This window comes from Podarcis pityusensis (genome assembly GCF_964106645.2).
Source record: "Podarcis pityusensis genome assembly, chromosome: 4".
Taxonomy (NCBI): domain Eukaryota; kingdom Metazoa; phylum Chordata; class Lepidosauria; order Squamata; family Lacertidae; genus Podarcis; species Podarcis pityusensis.
Window position 1 is genome coordinate 21761610 of NC_138027.1, and position 22685 is coordinate 21784294.

A 22685-nucleotide genomic window follows, 5' to 3' on the forward strand; every position below is an offset into this window, starting at 1 on the left:
CATTGCCTCATCCAGGTCCCTTGGCCGCTTGCCATGGCCCATAGTGGAGATTAGGAGAAATATCCGCAATAATTGGAATTATCTTAATGCACCTTAGAGAGTATTGCAGGAGGCAGGGGAATGGTGAGCGAAGAAAAAGTAAGGTAAAGTTCGTTGCTTACTTACAATTCTCAGTCATTTGTCTGAGTGTCCCCCAGAAGAGAAAATCATTTAGCAATAAGAAACCTTAAACAGGGGAGTTTCTCTTCGTGCCGGTGGTGCAGGTCTGAAGGATCGTTGTTCTATGAAGCACACAAGTTTGGCACCACCCAGATCAATCCAAAGCAATCCTCCTTCATCAAACTTAATTAAAATCTGGCATCACACCAGTGGAGAGTCCAGCAATTACTTGTCTAGCAAAAAGCAAAACTAAAGTAAATAGCTTACTCCAGCGGTTGTAAAATCCAAGTCAGGAGAAGAGGTCGGAGAGAACTGGAAGGAGGAAACTTACACGGTGGCCATCTTGAACTTCCCCGCCTCCCTTTTGTAGATTAACTGAAGCAAGGAGACTGCAAGCTAAAGTCTTGGAAAGCCTTTTGTAAAGGACTAAATTTACATCGGTAAAGAACTAAATCCCCCCTTTTTGGAGGCCGGAGAAGAGGGGGGGGAAATGGTGGACTGAATATGCCTGCAGGAGAGAGTTAAGAGAGTTAAAATACCGCCGCTCCGACCCTGGAAACGGGCTGCTAGCAGGTTTGATGTTTTCTAGAACGTCCATTGACAGCGTTTAGAACGTTCACTGACAGGTAGCTAATCAAGAGAATACATTGTTTCTACTGACTCCGGTTGTTTTTAAAAAAGGAGGAAAGTAACTGAAAATTGAAACAAACTTTGGATTATTGAAACTGTGTTTAAAAGAGGACATATTGACCGATACAAATACAATCCCTAGTGGTAGCTTTACTTTATAGGAGCTGGGCTAGGGGAATTTCCAGCAGCAAGATAAAAAGTGTGAGACTTTGGAATTGACCTTGAATCTCTTAAGTGTTATGGCAAACGGAAAGAAAAAAAACAGACGGGATGTCGACAGAGGAGGCCTTAGTGGCTGCATTATTGAAAATAAATGATTCGCTGGAACAACTCCACAGGAAAACAGATGCGATAAATGTGAAATTGGATGTTGCAAATATTGAAACTGATATAATTGTAGAAAGTTTAAATAACTTGGGACAAAAGGTGAATACCAATTCAGAAACCATCCAGAAATTGACATAGGAATCTACTTTGATATGGCAAACTGCAGATGAAGTCAGGGAAAAAACCCTTGCTGCTGAATCTAAAGTAATACAACTGGAGAGGAGAGTCCCAGCCATACAAAGACAACTTGATGAACATAAGCTGACATTCGTTATGATTGAACTTAAAGAAGAACGGATGAATTTGAGGACCAGAGCCCTATCTGAATTGGAAAAGGAAAAGGAAAGCCTGACAGAGTTTCAGGAGGCGACAGAACTAACATTGGTTGAGAAAGAGAGGTATTTGGGGGTTAGTATGACCGCCAAAAATGTGAATCTGCTTAAGGATAACTGTGAAGGATGTTGGATTGAAGAGAAGGGGGATTTGGAAATATAGACAAATCAGAAGTTGTTACTGTTGGGCCGAGTTATTGTGGTGGGGATGAGGGCTGCTGTGTTGCTGGGGATGTTGCTTTTGTTTCAAACATTGCAAGCTCTGGATGGGATGGAGGGTCTCAGGAGGTGGCAGAGGGATGCTCCTAGAGTTGTTTGGCAGGGCAGGAAGCCTCGAGTCAAACTTAAGATATTGATGGATGCTAAAGTAGGAGGTGGACCTGCCCTGCCAGACCTTTAAACTTCATTGTGAACCATCTGCCTTTTGCTGGTTGAGAGAATGGTTGCTTCTTGAAAACACTGAAGTGTTGGACAATGGCAGACGAAGTTGATGGACTATATGGAACTGGCGAAAATGACTGGCAGGATCCGAGACCAGGGTGAAGAGTCGGTGGAAGAAGATTGGAAAAAGTTTAAAGACTATAGAAATATTGTAAAATTAAGGAATGTTAGAAAAATGTTGGAATGAAATTACATGGCTTTAGTAGAAATGTCATAAGGAATTAAGTATAAATAGATTAATAGAAAGTTAAAGGAAAAGTATGGCAAGAATGTGTTAAGATAATTATAGAACAGAAAACAGAGTAAGATGGAAAGGAATTGCTGAAACAAATGATAGAAGTGGAATACGAAAAGGGAGGTGTGAGGAGGTGGCTGGAAATAAGTGAATGAAATAGAAGATATTGAAAATGTTTCAGATGTTTTTAAATTGTTTTTGTTTGTTTTTGCTTGATTTGTTAGTCCATCTAGCGTTTCTGTATTGTATTCATATTGGTGTTTTTTTCTTGTTTTTTTTTCTTTTTCTTTTTGTTTGAAGTGTTGTGCTGGAAATTTTGAAAAAGTAATAAATATCATTTAAAAAAGAGAGAGAGAGCCCATAAACTGAGTAATGAAACATAGATATGAACAGGGAATTTAAAGGGGACAGCATAATGAAATATAGGAACTCTCTGTCCTGAGCAACACCTCCCATAATCCACTGATCCATCATGGAGCAGAGCAGGCGGAGAGGACTATGAAGTCTTCCTGGTCCTGTGCTTTCCTCACCTCTATTACCAGTGGCTTTTAGGAAGTTCCTGCACAAGCAGAAGCCATTTGCCAGGAGGAGTGGAGAGAGCTATCGGAAGGGTGAGGACATCATTTCCAGACCAAAGACCAGGACCGTACAATTTGCTTTAGAACAGGGTTTGACAAACTGTCACTCTTCAGCCACATGCGGGTCCTCAGCCTAATTGCCACAAGTCCTCAGGCAGGGAGTTCAGACTTCCAGCAAAAGTGATGTTTCCTTCTCATGGGAAACCACAAGGCATGGAGGAAATGGGGAGGGAGGGCAACACATACAGAAGAGGGTGTCAGAGAGAGGGAAAAGAAGGTGTATTGTATCTTGATAACTGTAGCTCCACTGTATGTGTGGATTAGTTTTCTCAAAGGGAGAGTTACAGTTCTCTCATGAATCTGCTGTTCACAAAAGCATTCAGGTGAAGCCATGACAGTTCACTTGGTAGAAATCTGATATATCTTTGTAGTCTAAATATATCCACAGAATACCAGAACTGCTGAAGTTCACCTTCAACTTCATAGTACCCTTCAAAACTTAACAGGAAGCCACACTGTGAGGTCTGTTAGAGACCTGCAAAGACCTGTTGGAGGATACAAACAATCATGCAGAAGAAAGGCCAATGTAGAGCTGCCAAGTCTTTAAAAATGTTTATGAGGAGTGGGGAGATGATGACATGAGGCAAGCTCTTCCTATCCGGATGCAGCAATGACTATCCCTATGAGCCAAAATAATGGGCCAAGATATACCACACTTGGTGCCTTTAGGTTTGGAAGATCAGCAAGCACCACTTCAGCAAATGAAAGCAATATTGCCCACTACTTTTGTTTGAATGGAAGGCACTTAGGGACACTTAGAGACATCAACAAAGGTCCGTATAGTTAAAGCTATGGTTTTCCCACTAGTGATGTATGGAAGTGAGAGCTGGACCACAAACAAGGCTGATTGCCGAAGAATAGATGCTTTTTAATTATGGTGCTGGAGGAGACTCTTGAGAGTCCCATGGACTGCAAGAAGATCAAACCGATCCATTCTGAAGGAAATCAGCCCTGAGTGCTCACTGGAAGGACAGATCCTGAAGCTGAGGCTCCAATACTTTGGCCAACTCATGAGAAGAGAAGACTCCCTGGAAAAGACCCTGATGTTGGGAAAGATGGAGGGCACAAGGAGAAGGGGACGGCAGAGGACGAGGTGGTTGGATAGTGTTCTCGAAGCTACTAACATGAGCTGACCAAACTGCAGGAGGCAGTGGAAGACAGGAGGGCGCTTTGGTCCATGGGGTCACGAAAAGTCGGGCACGACTAAACAACAGCAGCAGCACTTTTGTTTGAATGGAAGGCAGTTACGGACACATCCAGAAAAGGAAGCAGACCTGAAAAACATAGTGCCTACTCGGGATGAAAAGCACTCCAATGGAACAACAGCAAGAGCTGCAACAGCTTTAGTGAATGCTTTGAAGGAAGAAATGCCTCTGCAACTGATGTCTAAACAGAAGCATATGAATATATGGATGGACATTCTGGAAGCAAAGTTTGGGATTTAAAAACAAAGGTGGAGGATAATGAAACAATGATCCATTCACATCAGAAATCTGTTTGTGCAATGGGACTTTTCGTTTCTTTTCTTCCTCTGCCAGCTCCTCATCCCCCCTTAAAAATCTGATCTGGAGGGTTCCCCAACCCTTTGGAGCACCTTTTGAGGTTCTGCAGGGGATGCAAAGGGAGGAAAGGAAGTCCCATTGCTCAAGGGAGTGTTCTACACTCGAGTACATCCATGACCTTTAATTTCTAAAACAGATTATTGACTCTAGAAAACTGGCTAATCCAAATACCAAAGCTAGCTGCTGAAACTAACTGCTGCTTGAAGGCAAGCACTGAAACAAATTGCTGAACTGTCCATTTCACCATTTTTTTGCTGAAATGAATCATTTATTGAAATGAATTTTTATCAGCTTAATCTGATACACTATAACCTTACAGGGCTGGAGGTAGTCTTGTGTCCATTATCCATGATCTTCCTGTTAGATTAACTGAAGTGAGTTATGCGTGGGGTGACTTTGAAAACAGTACAGAAATTTCCGCATGGGGTATCAAGGCTCTTAAAGGGCTTGTGGACAATTTCACTATATTGCACTAGTGATTTATTGTCTACTCCTTAAATGGCCTGGGAGCAGCTTACCTCAAGGATCACCTCCTCCCAGGTCTACTTACCTGGACCCCGATATCATCATCAGAGGCTCACTTCCAGTACTCCTGGATACAGGGTCTTATAGGTGGTGACAGCCTAGTTATGAAATGCCTTCCCTGGAAAGGCCCACCTGGTGCCATCTTTGTGGTCTTTATTGTCCGAAGTTTTAAAACTGAACCTTTGAATTCACAGGGTTTTAGATGTGTGATGTATGTTTTTTAGTGATGTTGTATATTCATCTTTATATTGTCTTATGCTTTGCTATTGAAACTGTTGCTATTTAAAGCTGGACTGTGGTGGCTGCTTCTATTGAGATATATTTTATTGATTAAATGTGTTTGCCCAGAGCAACACAAACTGACTTACAACCAGCCATTAGTGCACTTTAGGAAGCAATCCTATGTTTCTTAGAGGGCATCGCCATGTCCCAGTTCTCTTTTGGCAACATCTCTTTATTTCACTTTAGTAAGCTGTTGTGCACACTTCAGGCTTGCTGCATTCTGAGGCCTTTTCCTCCTCTTAGCCAGGTGACCTCTGCATCTTCCTAGGGCTGAGCACTATGGGAAGCAGCTCCTCCTAACCCACTTCTGTCTGCCATGACCACAAGAGGTGAATGTCTCACCTTGTCAAACCTATTTTGCTCACACACACTCTGACACACATGTTGCCTGTATCTCCTCTTCCTGCTCCTCTGACAGCTGATAAGAAGGGACACACTCTGCCAAGAGGGTGGCAGTCTAGGTCACTCAGCTACAACAGCCGTTCACCAGTGCAGCAAACGGAAGAGGGGAAAACTTCTATTCTGGCCACCTGAGCATTTGGGACCACAGATGTGATCATGGATCCACTACTCCACTGCTCTCTAACCAGAGTTTTGATTGCTGTCCTTCAGGACACAGAAGAAAATAACATATCCATTCATCAAGCCCTATATGACAGGAGCAGGGAAGCGATTCTGCCCCAAGGGGTAGATTGGAATGTGGCCAATCTTCCATGGGTGGATGGGGCCAAAAGCAGAATAAAAATCCAAATAAATAAATAGAAATAGAAAATAAATAAAATCCACAGGCACACACATAGAGAGAGAAAGAGGCAGGCAGACAAGTATACATACACACATTCAGAAAGCCAGAGATCCCTTTCCCTAACCTTTAAGAATAAAAAACAGCTTTTTACTCTCCAAGAGCAAGCAGAGTCTTTTCTCTGGTTTCAGCATTGTGCAAAGATTGAAGGTAAGTGAAATGCTGCCTGCACTTTAAGAGTAAAGGCATTTGCAACCTCCTCCACCACACTCCTGGAGTAGGAATATGTATAAATGTTGCCTTCTACTCTCAGATAACAGCCTGAGGCTTATCTCTGAGCTGAGCACTGTCGGGCAGAGTGCTGAAATTCGGGATAAGAATCTGCTTGCACTTTGAGCTCTTGGTGGTGCTTGGTGACAGGGGTGCCGTCTTGAATACAATATGGGGGGAGGCAGGTAAGCTCTGCCCCACATAATTGATCACATGATGCACACCATTAGAATGGCAGTGCCCATCAACTTTGGGGGGGGGGAGTGACCCCCTTAAATAGTTTATGGGGGAGGTGAAGGGACCTCGGCCCTTAGGAGCTGACTGCTATGCTTGGTGCCCAGATTCCTTCAAATCCTCAAATCTTACCGCATGGTGCTTAGATCAGACATAAGAGATCTCTGTGCCTAAGATGGCTGGTGATTGCCAAGTGGGTGCGATTTGTTCAAAGCAACCTCATGGGACAAACTGAGAGGCTGGTGGGCCTGGCAAGATCAATGGGCTAAAGATATAGCACTACGGGTCTAGGATGGTTCCCTCTTTAACATTGCATTGGCCTCCGATCCAAAACCAATTCATGCAGGCTTAAGGAACTGAGATCAGGAAGGGACAAAGCTCCAAAAGGTACACACAACTCTTTGGTTATGATTTATTGTTGGTTAAGTTTCATGCCAACAAACCATTGGAACACAGGCAGGATGAAGCCCAGGTGGTTCAGTCACAGCAGAAGAACCTGACATCATTAAGTGCTGTGTTATCACCTAGAGCTAGAGCCTCCACCTTTGTTTGGATCCCACAGATGGCACCAGCGGTGCAGCGCTTGCTCCAGCGGCCATAAGTACCGAAGTCGGTGGACCTGCCCTCCAGTGCAGTCCCATCTCCACAGTTGAACTGGATGTTGTTGGCTGCCGTATCATCACCTGGCCCTTGTGGGGCTTCCACATTCAGAGCAAAGGCAACCAGGTAGCCCTTGGGGCATTCCTTAATCTTTGTCCACTTTCCCAACCTGGAAAAAGAAAAAAAGACAATATGGTAATGTCTGCCTCTCTGGAAATATGACCCAAATTGGAATGATTTGCTTTCCAACATGAAAGTCAAGAGGGCAGTTGCCTCCTCAGATTTTTAAAAGGCATCTTTTGTAGACCTCATCAGGTATAGAGTGTCTACCAAACCTCAACTTCTAAGTAGGGCTGTAGGTGGATCTGCCCTGTGCCACCCAGGGTCCACCCATACCACACCCTCCCAATCTGGCCCTGGAAGATGGAGCTAAAGAATGTTTAAAGGGGTTTCTTCTGTTAAGAATGGGGTTGTTTTGTAAGGTCAGGGTACATCGGTGCCACATAGCATTTGCTGCTCTTGCCTAATAGATGCTAAGCAGAATGGCCTGATTCTGTGTGGTGCTGCTGCTTCTTCATGCAGTCCAGTGACCAGCACCATGCAGGATGGAATCCACTAAGTTAAGTGGTAACAACTTTCCTGCAAGAAAAGCAAAGCAGCACCTGCACCCCATAGGATCAAGGTCTCCGCTAAACAGCTGTTGAGTAGAGGTATTGATCTTTTAAGCCAGTGCATCCGCCAGGAAGGAGAGTTTCAGTATTGTGCCTACTTTCTCTCTGGAAGGCACAGCCACTGGTTAGGAAGGTCTTGGCCTTTTCATACTCAGCCTGCCTCTCCTTCCTGACCCCTGACAATCACAGATATTCATGAGGACCAGACAGAGAAGCCTGGGGGACCACATTTGACCCCTGGGCTTGAGGTTCCCCACTCTCAGGATAGATGGTGCTTTCCTCTTGCTCTCTCTTTCCTTGGCATGTGTGGTTCTCAGGAAGAAACTCTGCTTTTCCTTTCCTTTGTACTCTGTTGTTGCAGTCTCTTTTCTCTTTGTTATGTGGGGCTTGGGTTCCTCTGAAATTTGGAAGGCAACCAAGAGTTGGTATCCTTAGAGTCTGAGAGCTAAGAATGAGGCTGATAGACCCTGACATTATCCTGCCCTGGTGCTGAAACATAATAGGATTCAGCCAGCCCCTCACATCATCACTTTCCAAGCAACAAAGAGGATAATCAAGAAGATGCTTACGGTCCAACAGTGGATTGTACAACTGCACCAGTACTGCAGTGGAGACGGATGCCATTGAGGGAAGTATCATCATCAGTCAATCCTTGTTTTTCCTGTACCTGGTGGAAAAGAGAGAAAGAGACTGCAATAAAGCTGTTTTTGCAAGCTAGGACTCTGTTTTATATTCTTTATTGAAAAATAAAAAGTACAAAATTATAAGTGCACAGAGTAAGACCAGGCACAAAGAAGAAAAAGAAAAAAGAAATAGTACCCATGTAGAAAACAAAACAAAACAAAAAAGATATTGTGTATGTTACAAAATGGGAGGTTGTAACTGTAGTTAACCAAATTAGGACTCTGACAACACTCACATTCAGACTGCGTCTGCAGTCTGAATTTTCCAAAGTACTAGCTTGCAACCTAAATAAGTAGTTATCTGTTCATAATTACATGTCCCTACTTGTTGGGACGCGGGTCGCCCTGTGGGTTAAACTACAGAGCCTAGGACTTGCTAATCAGTAGGTAGGTGGTTCGAATCCCCGCAATGGGGTGAGCTTCCGTTGCTCGGACCCTGCTCCTGCCAACCTAGCAGTTCAAAAGCTCCTCAAAGTGCAAGTAGATAAATAGATACCGCTCTGGCGGGAAGGTAAACGGCATTTCCGTTCACCGCTCTGGTTCACCAGAAGCGGCTTAGTCATGCTGGCCACATGACCCAGAAGCTGTGCACCGGCTCCCTAGGCCAATAAAGAGAGATGAGCACCACAACCCCAGAGTCAGCCATGACTGGACCTAATGGTCGGGGGTCCCTTCACCTTTACTTGTGTACAAGTATTACTGGTTATGGATTGAGATTTACATTCCCCACTGCATCAAAAGACAGTAGCTTTTCGATGCAACCAGTCCAATGGGCCCCAAGTTGTTGTTGTTCAGTCGTTTAGTTGTGTTCGACTCTTCATGACCCCATGGACCAGACAAGCCAGGCACTTCTGTCTTCCACTACCTCCCGCAAAATAATAATAATAGGAATAATAATAATAATAATAATAATAATAATAATGAAAAAATGATCTTGCTAATGACTGGCTAAGGCACCCTCAATCCCTCTCTTATGTCTTCATATGCTACAGCAGGTTTTCTCCAGTTTGTGAAGTTAGGGTTGCTATATTATTTCAAGAAGTAAGAATCCAAACACTAGAAGTTGTTGAGCTTTTTAGGGGAAAGTTGTTGAAATCCTGGACATGTCAGGAAAAATCTGGATTTATGGCCACCCTCCTAGAAAGCACCAGAACTCACCTGGGTTGCTTCCACACTAACCGTTTAGTCTGTATTTTCCAGTTGGATGCTCACTTTTCAGGAAGATAAACCTGACCACAATATTGCCAGCTCACTGCACTCCAAACTTTTCTGTATCCTTGTCCCTTTTCTGCTCCAGGCCAGATTCATGGTAGTTTTCTGTTATGTAAAATGCAATTCACTCTAAGCCTCTCCAGTGTGGATTGACAAAGTGGCATGGAGACTTTTTAGAGCTATTAAATCTTTAAGCATGGCAGTCAACACTTCAAAACACCTTGCAGGCAGCAATATACAGGCAATGGGTTCAGAAAGAAAGATGGAAAGCAACTTGAAATATATATATATATTACATTATTGTGACTATTCCTTGGGATCAGGGTATCAAAAAGAAGATATAGATAAGCCTTTACCTTCAGTGAGAATCCGTATGCATGTCCTTTAGGACAGAATTCAATTTTTCCCCATTCTCCCCACTCCCCGCCATTGGACACCATGAGGATTGAATTATAGCTTCGATGTCCTGCCTCACAGAGGTGGTAGGTGAGGAACAAGAAGACCACAGCACTGGTAGAGAGATCCATGGCAGGTGGACTGCACCAGATCAAGCTGCAAAAACTGAATGGAAGAATAACAGCCTTGAGAATTTATTCCCCAGAAAGTGTGGTTCTCTCTCCTCTGCTCAAAATCTTCCTGAATCTTGTGTTTCTCCCTGGAGAGAAGTGTGATTACTTCTGGTTGATGAGTAAAACTAATTAATGGCTTTTCTGACTACACTTCTGATTTCAAAAGACAACTCAGAGTTGCTGGACATTGGGGCTAGATCAATTCCTCAAACAGAAAGGCAAGGCAGGATGGCAGGAATTGGCTGATGTAAGCTAACTAACTAATATGTGCAGCTTCCAGTTCCCTTCTGCCTTTCTGGAAGCAGAACCCATGGCAGTGGGAGACTGTTGGCAAAGGAAAAACAAAGATGGTTGAGGGTAATTATCCTTGCAAATTCCTCCTAGGGACAGAGGGGAATAGGCTTCACTCGCAGTTCGTCTCAGTACCTGGCTCTCGCTCCGGCATAGCAGGGAGGTGCTGAGTGCAAAAGCACTTTGCCTGCTGAAAACCCTCCAATGCCTCCATTAAGAAGCAGAGGTTCTCATGTTAATTAGAGCTGAATTGGACTAAAGTTACAGGCGCACGCTAGAAGAGATGAGATCACAAACTGTAGAACAAAACCAACTGCAACAACTTTAAGGTTAAAACTTGAGAGAAGACTTCATCTGGTGCAAAAGATGGTGTGGGGGGAGGGGAGCCTACGGCTTCTTTATTTAAAGTTTTCTTCTCTACATTTATGATTCATCAACCCTCCTCTGAGTGTTAGTTCAAATTATATTTGTTCAAGCGAGGATGGAAGAAATTGGATTATAGATATGGAATATAACATTAGATGGAACTGGGGGGGGGGAGGAGAAAGGGAGGGAAGCTCTATTTTGCAAAAGATTTAAGATGGAAACATATAGAGCTAACTCTTCCCCATCCTTTATTATTTACAAAGTGAAGTGAATAACTGAAGTACTTGGAGTTTAATTTAATTGGAAGTGTAATTGCTCATATATCTTCAGTTGGAAGGGAGGATGAAAGGAGTCTGTGAACTTGCCAAGGAACTGATAAGGTTCATTACTGAGTCATCTGCAGTTCAACAGACCACGCTTCTACCCAAGCTGAGAGGAAAAATGGTAAAGTTGGGTTATTTATTGGGACAGAGTGACTTTTGCAGCTGTTGTTAAAGTTGCAAAACAATGAAGCATGGGACAGAGCAACAGAGAAATTTCTAGAACAACAATGAGATATCAGTTCTGCCCAAGGCATGATGGATAACAGCAACAACCGGGGGAAAGAAAGACATAATATCTTACAAGGACAGGAAGAAAAACCACGGACAGAATAATTGCCACACACAGGAAGAACAAAGATATAGTTTAAGTTTTTCACTTGTACATTTATAAATCATTTAATGTGTCAACACAAATAGAAATTATTAATATTGCAGTTGTTATATAAGGGATTATTGTTATTATGACCAGAATGCAATGAAAATTAATAAGATTTTGGAATGGAGAAATAAAGTAAACAATCAAGCCATCAATTCTAGCACGTGTGGGGCCACTTTAACTAAATTACAATCATACCTCGGGTTACAGACGCTTCAGGTTGCGTGATTTCGGGATACAGACACGCGAAAACCCGGAAGTACCACTAGATTGTGCTTTGCGCGTGCTCAAAAGCACCTAATCGCAACCCGCGCGTGCGGAGACGAGGCGCTGCGGCTTGCGGATGCTGCAGGTTGTGAACATGCCTCCCACACAGATCACATTCACAACCCAAGAGTCCACTGTAATTCGATATTTAAATTACAGTGGTGCCTCGCAAGATGAAATTAATCCGTTCCGTGAGTCTCTTCATCTAGCGGTTTTTTCGTCTTGCGAAGCAACCCTATTAGCGGATTAGCGCTATTAGCGGTTTAGCGGCTATTAAAGGCTTAGCGGCTTAGTGGCTAAAAGGCTATTAGCGGCTTAGCGGCTTAGAAAAAGGGGGGGAAAGCGAAAAAAATCTCAAGACTCGCAAGACATTTTCGTCTTGTGAAGCAAGCCCATAGGGAAATTCTTCCTGCGAAGCGCATCGAAAAACGGAAAACCCTTTCGTCTAGCGGGTTTTTCGTCTTGCGAGGCATTCGTCTTGCGGGGCACCACTGTATTGATATCAATAATTGTATTATAAACTGGTATTGTTATAATGAGGCTATTATTGGATTGTAAATGAAAACTAATAAAAATATTATTGGGGGGGGGACTAAAATGTGCATTTCTTACCCACCCTTTGCCCATGCTAAAATGTCTCTCCTATGCAAACTCCCTCCATTTCTGTTTTATAGACTTGCAACCCTTCAAAAGAAATGCATATTTAAATACCCTGAAAGGTTTTGCGAAAAGTGAGGTACATTTTCACAAAAAGGGCCTAATACCAAGAGCAAGAATACTTGGCTGAATCCCCCCACCCAGCTCTACTTCACCCAAGTTTGACTGTTGACCAGGCCTACATCATTCTGGCTACATTGCAACCCTTACCTTTCTTTGCCCTCACTTGGAGTTCTGCTTACCGTCTCTCAGCTGCCAGTTAGTCTACGGGCAGAAAGGAGAGAGTCCATAAACTGAGTAATGAAACATGGATATGAGCAGGGAATTTAAAGGGTTCAGGACAATGAAATGTAGGCACTCTCTGTCCTGAGCAACACCTCCCATGCTCCACTGATCCATCATGGAGCAGAGCAGGCGGAGAGGACTATGAAGTCTTCCTGGTCCTGTGCTTTCCTCACCTCTATTACCAGTGGCTTTTAGGAAGTTCCTGCACAAGCAGAAGCCATTTGCAAGGGGGAGTGAGGAGAGCTATCGGAAGGGTGAGGACATCATTTCAGGGACAAAGACCAGGACTGTACAATTGGCTTTAGAACAGGGTTGGGCAAACTGCTACTCTTGAGCCACATGCGGGTCCTCAGCCTAATTGCCACAAGTCCTCAAGCAGGAAGTTCAGACTTCCAGCAAAAGTGATGTTACCTTTTCATGGGAAACCACTAGGCATGGAGGAAATGGGGGGGGGCAACACATACAGAAGAGGGTTTCAGAGAGAGAGAGGGAAAAGAGAGAGAGGGAAAAGGTGTCTTGTATCTTGATAACTGTAGCTCCACTGTGTGTATACTAGTTTTCTCAGAGGGAGAGTTAGTTCCCTCATCAATCTGCTGTTCACAAAACCATTCAGGTGAAGCCATGACAGTTCACCTGATAGAAATGTGATATAACTTTGTGGTGTAGATACCGTATGTCCACAGATAACTAGAACGGTAGAATTTCACCATCAGCTTCATAGTACCCTTCAGACATTTACAGCAAGCCTCATACTGTGAGGTCTATTAGAGACCTGCAAAGACCTGTTGGAGGACACAAACAATCATGAGAAAGAAAGGCTAATGCAGAGCTGCAAAGTCTTTGTTTATGAGGAGTGGGGAGATGGTGGCATGAGGCAAGCGCTTCCTATCCGCATACAGCAATGACTATCCCTACGAGCCAAAATAATGGGCCAAGATATACCACACTTGGTGCCTTTAGGTTTGGAATATCAGCAAGCACCACTTCAGCGAATGAAAGCAATACTGCCCACTACTTTTGTTTGAATGGAAGGCACTTAGGGACACTTAGAGACATCACCTTGCCAACAAAGGTCCGTATAGTTAAAGCTATGGTTTTCCCACTAGTGATGTATGGAAGTGAGAGCTGGACCACAAACAAGGCTGATCGCCGAAGAATTGATGCTTTTGAATTATGCTGCTGGAGGAGACTCTTGAGAGTCCCATGGACTGCAAGAAGATCAAACCTCTCCATTCTGAAGGAAATCAGCCCTGAGTGCTCACTGGAAGGACAGATCCTGAACCTGAGGCTCCAATACTTTGGCCACCTCTTGAGAAGAGAAGACTCCCTGGAAAAGACCCTGATGTTGGGAAAGATGGAGGGCACAAGAAGAAGGGGAAGACAGAGGACGAGATGGTTGGACAGAGTTCTCAAAGCTAGTAACATGAGTTGACCAAACTGCAGGAGGCAGTGGAAGACAGGAGGGCCTGGCGTGCTCTGGTCCATGGGGTCACGAAGAGTCAGACACGACTAAACAACAACAACAGCAGCACTTTTGTTTGAATGGAAGGTAGTTACGGACACATCCAGACAAGGAAGCAGACCTGAAAAACATGGTGCCTACTCGGGATGAAAAGCACTCCAACGGAACAACAGCAAGAGCTGCAACAGCTTTAGTGAATGCTTTGAAGGAAGAAATGCCTCTGCAACTGATGTCTAAACAGGAGCATATGAATATATGGATGGACATTCTGGAAGCAAAGTTTGGGATTTAAAAACAAAGGTGGAGGATAATGAAACAATGATCCATTCACATGGACATCAGAAATCTGTTTGTGCAATGGGACTTTTCGTTTCTTTTCTTCCTCTGCCGGCTCCTCATACCCCCCCTAAAAATATGATCTGGAGGGTTCCCCAACCCTTTGGAGCACCTTTTGAGGTTCTGCAGGGGATGCAAAGGGAGGAAAGGAAGTCCCATTGCTCAAGGGAGTGTTCTCCACTCAAGTACATCCATGACCTTTAATTTCTAAAACAGATTATTGACTCTAGAAAACTGGCTAATCCAAATACCAAAGCTAACTGCTGAAACTAACTGCTGCCTGAAGGCAAGCACTGAAACAAATTGCTGAACTGTCCATTTCACCATTTTTTTGCTGAAATGAATCATTTATTGAAATGAATTTTTATCAGCTTAATCTGATACACTATAACGTTACAGGGCTGGAGGTAGTCTTGTGTCCATTATCCATGATCTTCCTGTTAGATTAACTGAAGTGAGTTATGCGTGGGGTGACTTTGAAAACAGTACAGAAAGTTCCACATGGGGTATCAAGGCTCTTAAAGGGTTTGTGGACAATTTCACTATATTGCACTAGTGATTTATTGTCTACTCCTTAAATGGCCTGGGAGCAGCTTACGTCAAGGATCACCTCCTCCCAGGTCTACTTACCTGCACCCCGATATCATCATCAGAAGCTCTCTTCCAGTGCTCCTGGATTCAGGGTCTTATAGGTGGTGACAGCCTAGTTATGAAATGCCTTCCCTGGAAAGGCCCACCTGGTGCCATCTTTGTGATGTTTACTGTCCGAAGTTTTAAAACTGAACCTTTGAATTCACAGGGTTTTAGATGTGTGCTGTATATTTTTTAGTGATGTTGTATATTCATCTTTATATTGTCTTATGCTTTGCTATTGAAACTGTTGCTATTTAAAGCTGGACTGTGGGGGCTGCTTCTATTGAGATATATTTTATTGATTAAATGTGTTTGCCCAGAGCAACACAAACTGACTTACAACCAGCCAGCCATTAGTGCACTTTAGGAAGCAATCCTATGTTTCTTAGAGGGCATCGCCATGTCCCAGTTCTCTTTTGACAACATCTCTTCCCCCACCTGTTCATTTCACTTTAGTAAGCTGTTGTGCACACTTCAGGCTTTCTGCATTCTGAGGCCTTTTCCTCCTCTTAGCCAGGTGACCTCTGCATCTTCCTAGGGCTGAGCACTATGGAAAGCAGCTCCTCCTAACCCACTTCTGTCTGCCACAACCACAAGAGGTGAATGTCTTGCCTTGTCACCCCTATTTTGCTCACACACACTCTGACACACATGTTGCCTGTATCTCCTGTTCCTGCTCCTCTCACAGCTGATAAGAAGGGACACACTCTGCCAAGAGGGTGGCAGTCTACGTCACTCAGCTACAACAGCCGTTCACCAGTGCAGCAAACGGAAGAGGGGAAAACTTCTATTCTGGCCACCTGAGCATTTGGGACCACAGATGTGATCATGGATCCACTACTCCACTGCTCTCTAACCATAGTTTTGATTGCTGTCTTTCAGGAGTCAGAAGAAAATAACATAACATAACATATCCATTCATCAATCCCTATATTACAGGAGCAGGGAAGCAATTTTGCCCCAAGGTGTAGATTGGAATGTGGCCATTCTTCCATGGGTGGATGGGGCCAAAAGCAGAATAAAAATCCCCCCCCCCCAAAAAATGGAATTAGAAAATAAATAAAATCCACAGGCACACACATAGAGAGAGAAAGAGGCAGGCAGACAAGTATACGTACACACATTCAGAAAGCCAGAGATCCCTTTCCCTAACCTTTAAGAATAAAAAACAGCTTTTTACTCTCCAAGAGAAAGCAGTCTTTTTTCTGGTTTCAGCATTGTGCAAAGATTGAAAGTAAGTGAAATGCTGCCTGCACTTTAAAACTTTAAACCACAAAGGCTAGGACTTGCCAATCGGAAGGTTGGTGGTTCGAATCCCCGTGACGGAGTGAGCTCCCGTTGCTTGGTCCCTGCTCCTGCCAACCTAGCAGTTCGAAAGCACGTCAAAGTGCAAGTAGATAAATAGGTACCGCTCCGGCAGGAAGGTGTTTCCATGTGCTGCTCTGGTTTGCCAGAAGTGGCTTAGTCATGCTGGCCACATGACCTGGAAAGCTGTACGCCGGCTCCCAATGCCAATAAAGCGAGATGAGTGCCACAACCCCAGAGTTAGTCACGACTGGACCTAATGGTCAGGGGTCCCTTTACCTTTACTCTCAAATAACAGCCCAAGGCTTATATCAGAGCTTAGCACTTTGAGCTCTTGGTGATGCTTGGTGCCAGGGGTGCCGACTTGAATACAATATGGGGGGAGGCAGGTAAGCTCTGCCCCACATAATTGATCACATGATGCACACCATTTGAATGGCAATGCCCATCAACTTGGGGGGGGGGGGAGTGTGTTAAGATATACCGTTCCACCTTAAGAGGAACAGCCTCTTTACATGCCTGTTTACATTCCAGCACAGCTGGCTGGGAACTTCCGTTTTGTGTATAGTTTTGCTTATGCTTCTTGCTTTGGACATGAAGGAGAGCAGACATGTTTTCTTTGTCCTGATGTATGCTAAATAAACTACTCTAAATATGCTTTACACAGCCTCTCTCTGCCCTTCTGTTGTGAAGAGTTTTATTCTCTGCTGGCTTGCGTGCTCAACCTTCTGAAGGTTTCTGAGGCTTGAGTTGCAATTACATGCTGATCCAAGGACTGGAGATCGCCCAGCTGACAGCTGGTGGCCTGGAGCCGGCTGGGGGCCTGCCAATTGCCCCCGTTTCCTTGGACACATCCCAACAACAGACCTCGGCCCCCAGGAGTTGGCTGCTATGCTTGGTGCCCAGATTCCTTCAAATCCTCAAATCTTACCGCATGGTGCTTAGATCAGACATAAGGGATCTCTGTGCCTAAGATGGCTGGTGATTGGCAAGGGGGTGCAATTTGTTCAAAGCTACCTCATGGGACAAACTGAGAGGCTGGTGGGCCTGGCAAGATCAATGGGCTAAAGATATAGCACTACGGCTCTAGGATGGTACCCTCTTTCATATTGCATTGTCCTCCCATCCAAAACCAAGTCATGCAGGGTTAAGGAATTGAGATCAGGAAGGGACAAAGCTCCAAACGATACACACAACTCTTTGGTTAAGATTTATTGTTGGTTAAGTTTCATGCCAACAAACCATTAGAACACAGGCAGCTGTGTTGTAGCAGGATGAAGCCCAGGTGATTCAGTCACAGCAGAAGAACTTGACATCATTAAGTCCACTGGTATCAACTGAAGTTATTGCCTCCACCTTTGTTTGGATCCCGCAGATGGCACCAGTGGGGCAGCGCTTGCTCCAGTGGCCATAAGTACCGAAGTCGGTGGACTCGCCCTCCAGTACAGTCCCATCTCCACAGGTGAACTGGATGTTGTTGGCTGCCGTATCATCACCTAGCCCTTGTGGGGCTTCCACCTTCAGAGTGAAGGCAACCAGGTAGCCCTTGGGGCATTTCTTAGCCTCTAACCACACTCCAAACCTGCAAAAAAAAGAGGCAATATGGTAATGTCTGCCTCTCTGGAAATACAACCCAAATTGGAATGATTTGCTTTCCAACATGAAAGTCAAGAGGGCAATTGCCTCCTTAGATTTTTAAAATGTGTCTTTTGTAGACCTCATCAGGTATAGCGTGTCTACCAAACCTCAAGTTCTAAGTAGGGCTGTGTGTTGTGACCCCTGGAGTAGGTGGATTTGCCCTGTGCCACCCACGACCTGATTCTGTGTGGTGCTGCTGCTTCTTCATGCAGTCCAGTGACCAGCACCATGCAGGATGGGATTCACTCACTTAAGTGGTAATGACTTTCATGCAAGAAAGCCACGGGCAAAGCAGCACCAGCACCTCACAGGATCAAGGTCTCTGCTAAACAGCTGTTGAGTAGAGGCATTGATCTTTTAAGCCAGTGCATCCGCCAGGAAGGAGAGCTGCAATATTGTGCCTACTTTCTCTCAGGAAGACACAGCCACTGGTTAGGAATGTCTTGGCCTTTTCATACTCAGCCTGCCTCTCCTTCCTGACCCCTGACAATCACAGATATTCATGAGGACCAGACAGAGAAGCCTGGGGGACCACATTTGACCCCTGGGCTTGAGGTTCCCCACTCTCAGGATAGATGGTGCTTTCCTCTTGCTCTCTCTTTCCTTGGCATGTGTGGTCCTCAGGAAGAAACTCTGCTTTTCCTTACCTTTGTACTCTTTTGTTGCAGTCTCTTTTCTCTTTGTTATGTGGGGCTTGGGTTCCTCTGAAATTTGGAAGGCAACCAAGAGTTGGTATCCTTAGAGTCTGAGAGCTAAGAATGAGGCTGATAGACCCTGACATTATCCTGCCCTGGTGCTGAAACATAATAGGATTCAGCCAGCCCCTCACATCACCACTTTCCAAGCAACAAAGAGAAAAATCAAGAAGATGCTTACGGTCCGACAGTGGATTGTACAACTGCACCACTACTGCAGTGGAGACGGATGCCATTGATGGAAGTATCATCACCACTCAATCCTTCTGAAAACTGAATTGTCTGGTGCAAATGAGAGAAAGAGACTGCAATAAAGCTGTTTTTGCAAGCTAGGACTCTGTTTTATATTCTTTATTGAAAAATGAAAAGTACAAAATTACAAGTGCACAGAGTAAGACCAGGCCCAAAAAACCAAGAAACAAGACATATGTTGAATGGTTTCTTTAAATGTAAAGGTTCATCATTTTTCTACCTGATGTGTATGTCTTTAAGGGGCCAGAGCAAGGGCCAGAGCAAACCTCAGCAGCAGGTGCTGCTGAGTTGTATTGATTAAGCTGTGTCAGCAATTGGGTGTAGTATGTAAGGAGCAGCACCTAGCTCTTCCATTTCCCTGGGGGATGGGGTGGTGGTTGGGTCTAGTTTGTTGATGTATTTAGTGTAAATGGAGTTTTTGTTTTTCTTATTAAAACCTTGTTTAAGTTATTTTTGAGTCCCTTTTTAATGCATGGTCTCCCCAGCAAGCTCTCTGCAGCGCTACCATACTGCAAATAGCCAACAATAGTACCCATGTAGAAAAGAAAACGGAAAATAGATATTGTGTGTTTTACAAGGGGGGGGGGGTTGCTATTGTAGTTAACCAAACTAGTACTCTGACAACACTCACAATTCAGACTGTGTCTGCAGTCTGAACTTTCCAAAGTACTAGCTTGCAACCTGAGTAAGCAGTTATCTGTTCATGATTACGTGTCCCTAATTGTGTACAAGTATTACTGGTTGTGGATTGAGATTTACATTCTGAGCTGCATCAAAAGACAGTAGCTTTTTGGTGCAACCAGTCCAATGGGCCCCAAGTAAGCAAACTTAATAGGAAAAAAATGATCTTGCTAATGGCTGCCTAAGGCATCCTCAATCCCTCTCTTATGTCTGCATATGCTGCAGCGGGTTTCCTCCAGTTTGTGAAGTTAGGGTTGCCATATTATTTCAAGAAGTAAGAATCCAAACACAAAAAGTTGTTAAGCTTTTTGGAGGAAAGTTGCTGAAATCCTTAGATAATTGCATCCAAGTTTTCTTGCGTTTCTCTGTGTGTGGAAAACGCACAGAGAAACGCAAGAAAACTTGGATGCAATTATCTAAGACGCATGTCGAAATAGAAACATAAAAGAACTAAATGATACAGACTTCCAACAGATTTATAGTCGTCAAAAAACCGAGCTGAAGAAGCCGTGTACTCCGAAACAGGGCCCTGTCCTGGTTACCACCACTGAACCGTACATCTGATTCACACTCCGGATACTCCTTTTTGGCCCCATTTGGTCCTTCATTCTTTATTCTTTATTCTAATTTTATATAATGTGGACTCGTTTTGACTGCTATTGAGACTTGTATAAAACAATTGTTGTGCACTGGTATTTCATGTACCTTTGTACTATATCATTGTATATTTGAAACGACATTATTTCTGCACTTAAACGTTGTATCCAAACTTACCATTACTTTAAAACTATCATACTTATACGTTGTGTTTAAATCTACTACTAGCTTCAAACTGTTATTCTTAGCAGAATACACACGTTTTTCATTTCAACTCTTGAGTAGGAATTATTCCTTATATTGAAACTTTTGGCCAGAGTTCTTGATATACCCTTTTCAGTGTAGTTTCAACAAGAAATCCTGGACATGTCAGGAAAAATCTGCATTTATGGCAACCCTCCTAGAAAACACCAGAACTTACCTGGGTTACTTCCACACTAACAGTGTAGTCTGTATTTTCCAGTTGGGCGCTCACTTTTCAGGGAGATAAACCTGACCACAATATTGCCAGCTCATTGCACTCCAAACTTTTCTGTATCCTTGTCCCTTTTTTCCTCCAGTCCATCCAGATTCATGGTAGTTTTCTTTTATGTAAAATGCAATTCACTCTAAGCCTCTCCAGTGTGGATTGACAAAGTGGCATGGAGACTTTTTAGAGCTATTAAATCTTTAAGCATGGCAGTCAACACTTCAAAGCACCTTGCAGGCAGCAATATACAGGCAATGGGTTCAGAAAGAAAGATGGGAAGCAACTTTATATATATATATATATATATTACATTATTGTGACTACTCGATTGGGATCAGGGTATCAAAAAGATAAGCCTTTACCTTCAGTGAGAATCCGTATGCATGTCCTTTGGGACAGAATTCAATCTTTCCCCATTCTCCCCACTTCCCGCCATTGGACACCATGAGGACTGCATTATAGTTTCGATCTCCTGCCTCACAGAGGTGGTAGGTGAGGAACAAGAAGACCACAGCACTGGTAGAGAGATCCATGGCAGGTGGACTGCACCAGATCCAGCTGCAAAAACTGAATGGAAGAATAACAGCCTTGAGAATTTATTCCCCAGAAAGTGTGGTTCTCTCTCCTCTGCTCAAAATCTTCCTGAATCTTGTGTTTCCCCCGGGAGAGAAGTGTGATTACTTCAGCTTGGACTAAGTGCCTCCAACATCAGAGATACACACTTTAGCAGGGGCTTCGCTCTAGGAACACAGGAAATTGCCTTATTCCAAGTCAGGCCATTGGTTATCTAGCTTAGTTCTGTCTACACTAGAGCTACTCTCCAAAGTTTCAAACAGGGGACTTCCCAGCCCTACTAGGAGATGCTGGAGGATATACCTGGGACCTCCTGCAACACTGATCTACAAATTAATACATGGAAAGGGCATAGGCTTGCAGCGCCCCTTAGGCTAACCTTCCCCACCCTGGTAAATTCAATATGCGCTGGACTGCAACTCCCATCATCCCCAGCCAGCAAACACGGTGCTGGTTCCAGCTGATGGGAATTGTAGTCCAGAACATCTAGAGATCACAAGGTCGGGGGATGCTGCCATAGATTTGCAACACTTCCAAAGGAATGCATTGTTAAATACCCTGAAATCTTTTGTGTAAAGCGGGGTACACTTTCCACAAAAAGTAGGGCCTAATACCACTAACAAGAATGCTTGACTGAATCCCCACTGGTTACTGGCTACTGATCAGGCCTCTGTAATTCTGTTTTTTTTTATATATATAATGATATTTATTAAAGTTTCACAAAATTATACAAAACAAAGAAAAAAGTATAAAGTACAGCAAGAAAGTAGAAAATAAGAAAAAACATACAAAATAAAACAGTTAAAAACACAATAATGTTCCATAACCTATCTTCCTTACTCTTATTTCCCCGGACCTCCTCATACCTCCCTTCTTTGTATTCCAGTTCCATTTGTTGGTTCAGCAAATCCTTACCATTAATCTTTTACCCAATTGTAACCTTTTTTTTTTCCCATATCTCTTAAAGCATTACAGCTAAAAACCTCTTAGTTTCTATCCAACATCCTTCTAAAGTTCTCCCGGTAAGACACCTGTCTGATAATTTGAGGAATATAATTGATATTTTGGAAAAATTAGAAGTGAATATAAACACCAAAGCAGTATTGATATTTGTTGACACGGAGAAAGCTTTTGATAATATCTCTTGGAGTTTTATGAAGAAGAATCTGCATGGGATGGGGGTAGGCCAAGGTTTTGAAAATGGTATAGGTGCAATATACTCTGAACAAAAGGCTAAATTAATTGTAAATAATGTGGTTACGGAAGAATTTAAGATAGAAAAAGAGACACGACAGGGGTGCCCAATTTCCCCACTGCTTTTTATATCGGTCCTGGAGGTTTTGCTAAATATGATTAGAAAGGACCGG

The 22685-nt window shown here is 43.6% G+C and overlaps 2 pseudogenes across 2 annotated transcripts; both read right to left on the reverse strand.

Moving 5' to 3' along the window:
- Positions 1 to 6854: 6854 nt before the first annotated feature.
- LOC308476358 (vitelline membrane outer layer protein 1 pseudogene) lies at positions 6855 to 10070 on the reverse strand (annotated as a pseudogene). The gene is made up of 3 exons: positions 9900 to 10070; positions 8218 to 8315; positions 6855 to 7146 (listed from the first exon to the last, which is right to left on the reverse strand). The product of its transcript is annotated as a vitelline membrane outer layer protein 1 pseudogene (transcript).
- Positions 10071 to 17703: 7633 nt separating this feature from the next.
- Positions 17704 to 21278, reverse strand: LOC308476359 (vitelline membrane outer layer protein 1 pseudogene; annotated as a pseudogene). The gene is made up of 3 exons: positions 21108 to 21278; positions 18928 to 19028; positions 17704 to 17995 (listed from the first exon to the last, which is right to left on the reverse strand). The product of its transcript is annotated as a vitelline membrane outer layer protein 1 pseudogene (transcript).
- Between the last annotated feature and the right edge of the window lie 1407 nt (positions 21279 to 22685).